Source organism: Apus apus, chromosome 12, assembly GCF_020740795.1.
Source record: "Apus apus isolate bApuApu2 chromosome 12, bApuApu2.pri.cur, whole genome shotgun sequence".
NCBI classification, from domain to species: domain Eukaryota; kingdom Metazoa; phylum Chordata; class Aves; order Apodiformes; family Apodidae; genus Apus; species Apus apus.
Genome location: NC_067293.1, coordinates 14,554,117 through 14,561,811, shown reverse-complemented (window position 1 = coordinate 14,561,811; position 7,695 = coordinate 14,554,117). Strand labels below are relative to the sequence as shown.

Genomic DNA, 7,695 nt, shown 5'->3' with positions numbered 1-7,695 from the left:
ATGTACAGTAAAAATAAATGACATTGTTCAATCAGCTTATCAAGAATTTGGACAAACCCAAAACTTAGACCCAAAATTCAGAAATGTGGATAATATTGGGTAAAAATAACCAAAAGAACAAAAAATCCCCCTGTTTAATTGTTTAAGAAACTGTAATTAACTGTTATAACGAATGTTGCTGCTAAATTGCTACACCGAGAAGCATCTTCTGAAAATAGAATATAAAATAACCTTGAGGCAATTGCAAAGAAGTTTTTGATTTGCAGAATTCGGTATAATTATGTAATTTTCTTTTGTGTGCAAGCAGGATTGGAGTTGAACTCCCACAATATGATGAGTCATATGGAGCTGCTTATTTCCTACTGAATAGAAGAAACAAGAAAGAATTATCATTTGAATGTAACAGCCCATGAGTATGATACATTAATCTGATTTTACAGTAGAATCAATGGCAAAAGTTCACTGAAGACACTGTACCCAAGGTGCTATCTGGAACCCATGAAAGTCTGGCAAACAGTGTTAAAATGCTCCTTTCCTAAGACGTGAAAGTGCTTCAATCACCACCTTCAGATGAGTTCACTCCTTTAAAGATTTAATTTCTTTGCCAGTATCTTTGCAACGAAGTAGCTGTAAGAGTGTGTTTGACTTCATTATGTGCTGTGAAAGGTGAACATATTGTAGATATTGAACACATTCCTTGTATCAGGCTTGTTAAAAATGAAAAGCTCAGTAAAAGCAAATGTTGCCCAACTGAATGCAAGATATTACATGTGTAGATATATACATTTGTGAGTTTAAGTATAAAAAAGCAAAGTAAAAGTATATATAGTTAGTGATACCCTTAATCTAGATTTTAATGACTTTGCATTCCTGTAGCAGAAATTTGCTGATTGCAGTGTAATTAGGCCATAAAATAATTTGGATTATACCACATTTTTGTTTAGATTCAAGCAAATAGTATTACATTATTTAGAAATAAACTGCTATTTCTTTTCATTTTCAAGGCCCTTAAATGAATCTATTACTGAAAAGTGCTTTATCACATTATAAGAGTCCAATGTTCACTAAAACCAAGAATCCAGCTGTGGAGAAGACACACTTTGGATCAAGTGGCACCTTTTGCATTTTTCAGAACTGCTAATAATTTATTTTATTTCCCTCCCCCTCCTCCTATATAAACTATTACTATAATTCAATCCCTTTGAAAATAAAAGCAGTTGTCAGTGGTGTTCAGGTACAGGATGAGAGGTTATGAACATGCACCGTGATACAGGAAATACAAGTTAAACTTAAGAAAATACTTTTTAGCAATTCCAATGATCAAGCAGGTTTGCCCAGACAGGCTGTAAAACATGCATCCTTGTAGATAGATAATCAGTATGACACTGGACCAAGGTCCTTGTCAACTTGCCCTAGTTGACCCTGCCTTGGGGACTGGAGTAGCTGAGCTCAAGAAGTCCCTTCCAATGTCAGTGATTCTATGATAAAATATTAATTAGTAAAATAGATTATTCACTGTATTCAGATAAAGGAATTTCTGATCAATGCACCCTTTTCAAAATCAAATATGCCTGTACTAGCACAGTTTTTAGAGGAGGACTCTATTTTAGAACTAATTTGTTTTCCAGTGGATTCTAACTCTGGCAAGAACATGTTGAGCCATCTCTCATCATTAACATACATATGACATGTTCAAAAGACCAAACCAAGTGCTATTTACAGGACATATGCTGTGTGACTTGAGACACATTAAAAGATAATGAAGTATATTAAGCAATAATTTGATTTATTTCCTATTTGTTTTATATGGGGACATAAAAACTGATTCATGCCTAATTCATTTCCTAGGCAGTATCTTTTCACAGCACAGATGTTTAGCAAGCAGAAATGGTGCTGTCTCAACAGTACTTCTCATGTAGTGTCACAGAAAAACTTGACCAAACAGTCTGTAATCAAAGGAGCCATCACATGAAGAGGAAAAATACATTTGATTGCTTGGAAACAAAAAATAAAAACAAGATCCCTTAATACTTCTAATATAGTATGTTGAATTCTTAAGTTGAATGGGACAAATCATAGACTCATAGAATGGTTTGAGTTGAAAGGGACCTTAAAAATCTTCTAGTTCCAACCCCCCCTGCATGGGCAGGGACACCTCCCACTAGACCAGGTTGCTCCAAGCCCCATCCCACCTGCCCTTGAACATTTCCAGGCATGGAGCTTCCACAACTTCCTCCAGCAACCTGTTCCAGTGTGTGAGGACTGCTTAGAAACAGTTAAAGACAGTTAACTCAGAGAGAAAAAAAATAAAAACAAATTCTGTTGCTAGAAGTTTTTTTGCTAATGATGAATGCAAGTGATTTCTATAATATGCAAATACCTAAATAAATTGTGCTAATATTCTCTTGCTTTTGTGTGCATGACTAAGACTGCTTGAATAGGCAATAGGCTTAAAGTCAACAAGAATGTTAATTTCTTCTTTGTTAATCTGCTCTGAATTTTGCTTTTCCAAGCCAAACGACACAGGGCTGTACTGGGACTGACAATGGCCAGGAAGGCATGATGATGGTGAGCTTTAGTACACAAGCATTATTCTGTCAAGTTATAGGTTTTTTCAAACACAACAGGACAAACTTCAGGGCTTATCTTGTTGAAAAGCTCACAGTGGCGTTCAGCCTTCAGTTGTATGGCTTCAAACAGCAACAGATATTTTGTCTCTGCCAGTCAAAAATGGGCAAATTAAGACAACTTCCCTAAGAGAGAGAGAATTCTTCAGCTCTGGCCTTGCTTGGGTGGAATTGTGCATTAAGAAGTAGGGCCAACCAGTGAAAGACAGTATCTGCTGCTGCTTCTCCTGGCTGATTCAGGTTTTATGTTGTTTCAGTCTAAAACAGGCATAGTTTTATTTCAATTTTACAGATAATGAAGGATTCTAACAAACTGAAGGTGGAAATATAAGTATGCAAAAAAATCAGAACAAAGCTTATATTTATAATTACTCAAAAAGGTAATATTTCACTTCTGTGTTAAAGAATATTCTGATTTAGATGTCTGGCATGTTATCAGTAATCCATTGCTGTAAAGCATCATTTGTGAAAGGCCACTTAACACATGTGTGAAGTATCTATTATTGGCAGGTTGTTAATTTTTAAAGAGGAGAAGAATACTCAAAATAGAGATGAGAATAAGTATGAAATTTCATTTTGTAAGCACAGTTGTTAAGCAGGTATACTATGAAAAGTTTTAGCAGTTATTATTTTGGAATATAATTATTTTTGAAATATCCAAGAACATGAATTAGAAACCAGGTTTAGAAACAAACAGAAGAATATATATATGAAAAGTAAAATGCCCTATTGAGATCTTTTCCAATGCTATCTTGGCATAGTAACAGTAACTCTCAAACATTCTTGCTCAGCAATTAGGGTCACCCAGCATACATCATGCTACAAAGAATGCCACCCACTGTGTTGCTCTGTGCCAGTAACATGATTTGGAAGAAGATAGTCCCAGTATGATTTGCACCAGACCAAGAAGCTCAGAGATCAAGGGTCTCTCCCTGATGTAGTCCACAAAAGGCTATGAAACTAATAGACATGTAGCTATGCTTGAATTTCAAAATCTTCATTTTGATGTCCCTCATTATTATTTTACAATTTACAAATTGCAGATTTTTTCAGAACTGTATCAGGAATCCAGGAAGCCAAAGTGTTCTTAAATGGTAGACAAAGACATATGGAGAATTATGGTATGTTGGCTAAAGTTTTGTTTTTCACCAGTGTTCTAAAAGCAGTTTATTATAGAGTGGAATTGCAAATGTATTAAAAATTACTTTATTTGTTTTACAAGTAAGAATAACTGTGTCTGGAGATCAAGACCCTTAGCTGATCAGGAGACCAATGTAATGGAGCTGAAAGGAGGGCAGATCTGAGCTACTTCTGTGTGCCTAGTCCTGGATATGCCTCATGTCCAGGCAGGGGATGAAACAATGGCTGAAAGTCATAATTCAAGTGAGAATTTTCAGACTGGAATTACTGATATTTGATATTAGCATTTCTTCACCAGCCCTTCAATGATTAAAAAAAAAAAGTTGCATTCTAGTATAAATGTACATTTTTATAATGGCCAGTCCTGAATAAACTGGAACCATGAAAAATGTTCATTTGGCATCAAACTTTGACATGTCTCTTTGATTTCAATTCCAGTCAGTCTTAAATCTTCCTCAAGGATCAGGACACTAAGGCACTACATAATTCACAGACCTCCTTTTGACAGACAGTACAGCTTATTACATCTTTATTTCTTTTTTTTTGTTCTTTTAGAATATGCTCAGCCTTTGAAGGCAGAACCAGGAGATTTTTCTGGTGATAACTTCAATAGATTGTGTTGAAATATTTTTAAAGCTTTGTTTACCAATAGGATTTTCTTGTGTTATTTTTCTAAATTAATAAAACCAGTGTTAAATATCCATTAACCACCTCTTTCTGTTAGGAAACAAACATCCTTTTACTAATTTATTTTATGTTGTCAATTAATTCCCCCATTTGTAGATTATGGGCGAGTTATGCAGGGCTCTCTGCAGACCTATAACAAGGAAATAAGTTTTTACTCCAGAGAATTTACAATATACATGAAAGAGGAAATGAAATAACAGGGCAAGACAGACAATCAAGGTTGGGAAAGTGAAGGAAGATAAAAAAACTGAGCAGAAAAACAAAAGTCATTCATGACTCCTGGTAAAACAAGAAACATAAATATTAAAATCTTATATCTGATAAAAATATTCTTGGGTGCACAGTTGTTAGAAAAAGGTTATAATAATATCTATGAAATTATTTCTATTTAATTAATTAATTTTATAGCTTTCTTAACATTTTAGGGAACAAGACTCACTGTCTCCATCTACTTTTTAGGCTGTTTACTTTTCTCTGAGAACTTCCAGGCCCTTCGTCCTCAGGGTTTTGACTTATCTAGTCTACTTCTCAGTTTTATCAGTAGTGTCCTCTGTGGTCCATTATTTCACTAGTTACTTTGAGCAATAAATAACTATCTTTGACAACTGATCTTTCATGCTCTAATTGCAGAGATGCTTAGAAGCATTGTATTATTTATGTGTTGTATGTAGAATGCACTCTATGTCAGAATTCTACGTAGATTTCAATGCTATATGGTTACAGCCAAGGTTTTCTTTCTTTTTCTGGACTGTTATTTTCTTCTCCCAATGATCAATATTCAAAACACATTTTCTCCATTACAAATGACAAATCTAATGTTAGTTAATGTTAGTTTCTAGATTTAAGAAAGATTCAATTTTCCTGTTGTCTCCCATTCTGCACTGGAAAATTTTGAAATTTGAATTAGCTTTCCTATATCCATCTTTATATCAATTTTCATATTCCACCCACACAGAGGTTTATGAAAGCCTTGCAACTTTAGAGAACAACCTGTCAAAATAAACACACAAAAATTAATTCCTAATTCAAGATTGTAATGGTTTTTGGTCTTTTGCAATTTGTCATTTTAGGCTATTATAGAAATAGTAAAACTTTGCATTGTAACGTTCTCAAATTCCCTCAACACCTGTTTTAAGGGCATGCAGTTCTGCTGATGAATGTCCCATACTTTAAGTAGTGAATTGTCATTAATCACATTAAGAAATAGACCTAACAAACCATAAATTAAAAGTAAGAACGTGTTACTCGTTCTCTTTTTAGTAAAGATTAAATAGTCTATTAATATCTCTGCATTTGAGATAAAGGAACATCTGCATATGTTACTGCCATGATAGGTCCTTTATCAAAGCAACGTTCCCCACACAGCAACGGTTCAGTCTTTGCTCTGCACCAGGGAACAGTGACAGAATTAATTCCTATGTTGGTGAAGCTGTTTGTATCAACTTTCTCTGAAGACTGAGGTCCATATTGCACACTGTGCTAATCACAGTTGGAGTAAGGGCAAATCACTGAAATCTGATCCTCATTTGTACTTTCTATGAATAGAATTAGCAAACTCTTAGACATTATAGCCTGGAGCACTCTGGGAATGATACCCACCACTGGAGCTATCTCCTTCTTGGGTGCACAGTTGTTAGAAAAAGGTTATAATAATATCTATTACATTATTTCAATTTAATTAATTAATTTTATAGCTTTCTTAACGTTTTAGGGAACAAGACTCACTGCCTCCATCTACTTTTTAGGCTGTTTACTTTTCTCTGAGAACTTTGAACTATTTGCTTCAGTTATGTTGAAACTGTGATTATCAGAAGCAGCTCTATTAGAAAAGGTAAGTTACTGCAAGCAAGAGATGTAATTAACATAATCTGTTCTTTAAAAGATACTAATGCCAATAAAGTTTTGAAGGAAGAAAATCTGAGCTGAAATAATCCTTATGTTTTACCAAAGCTTATTTCTTTTCCATACCATTTTGTCAGAACAGCAAAAAATTGGTGCTGGAACAGCCTGAGCCTTCAAAGTTGTGTTCAGTTTATGTCTTTTTCATATGCCTGCAAAAATGACATTGATTTCTTCAGATCTGGTACAAATTTTTTATTTGCACTCTCAGAAGTTTGTAACCACCATTTTGAGCACACAAGGTTGATGAGAAGCAATTTTCTCTGTTCCTGAAGACAAAACATAGGTTGGCACCTACCACTTAATCAAATGAATGAAAAAGGAAGGAGACACATTTCGATATTGTCACACTTTGACTCAGGATGGGCAAGTAAACCAGCCGGAATAATGCTCTCCGTGCTCCCCCTTCCCACCCAGGTAGGGAAGGAGAGAGACCTTCTGGATTGAAAGCTAAACTAGACAGCTTTAATTAAATACTAATGATAAAAGAAAAAGTATGTACAAATACGTGCAGGAATGTGAAAATCCCTATTGCATCCTACCAACCCCCAGCAATTCCCACAGCACTCTCCTTAGCTGTGAACAGTCCCGGAACGTCCCAGAGCTGCCAGAGAGAGTGGCAGAGCAGACAGGAGCTGAGGCAGAGTGATGACCGTCAGGAATGCACAGGCCTACGAACCAATGGTGATGGATGTAGCCCTCCCTGGATGCCAGCCATGGAAAGAAGGGAAGGGAAGAAGAAGAAGGAAGAAAGGTTTGACTTCCATGATCTCTGAATTTATACCAAGTCTTACATAGATCTATGTATGGAACACTTTAGTTTGCAGATGTTACCATCTGTCTAGTCTGCCCCCGGTACAGGAGGGCTGTAGACATGACTCTTCTGCTCCTTTAGTGTCCCAGGCGGTAGATTCAACAAGCAGAGCAAAGTGTCCTTGGTCTCTCAGCAGGATCTGTAAACATTGAGCGTTATCAGTCCACTGGCTGGAAAACTTGCTGTGCTACTTAAAAGAGAGTGCACTGAAGGAAAAAAAAAATCAGTAAAAAGAAAATTTGCTTCACCCTGGCTCAAACCAGGACATTCATCTATGCAGGGTAATGAAAGGAGAAGAGGAGCTGGCTGTTTCTCTAACTTCTGATTTAGTAGTTAAATACTTTTATTAATTTCAATTTTACCTGCTTCAGTTTAATGATATCAAGCTAACCAGCTAGCCTCAAGACGTTCCATCTCCACAGAGGAAATTCTGGCTACTCCCAGATGCCCCTCCACTACCTCGCATTCCTCCTGCATTTTGCATGTCCAGAGATGTCAAAATATTACGGTAGGATTATAGATCAATAT

General features: G+C 35.8%; 1 long non-coding RNA gene across 1 annotated transcript; it reads left to right on the top strand.

The window, feature by feature from the left end:
• The first annotated feature begins 2,471 nt into the window (after positions 1-2,471).
• Positions 2,472-6,263, top strand: LOC127389482 (uncharacterized). The gene is made up of 3 exons (XR_007890650.1): positions 2,472-2,568; positions 3,671-3,748; positions 6,166-6,263. It is a non-coding gene; the product is annotated as an uncharacterized LOC127389482 (long non-coding RNA).
• Positions 6,264-7,695: the final 1,432 nt, after the last annotated feature.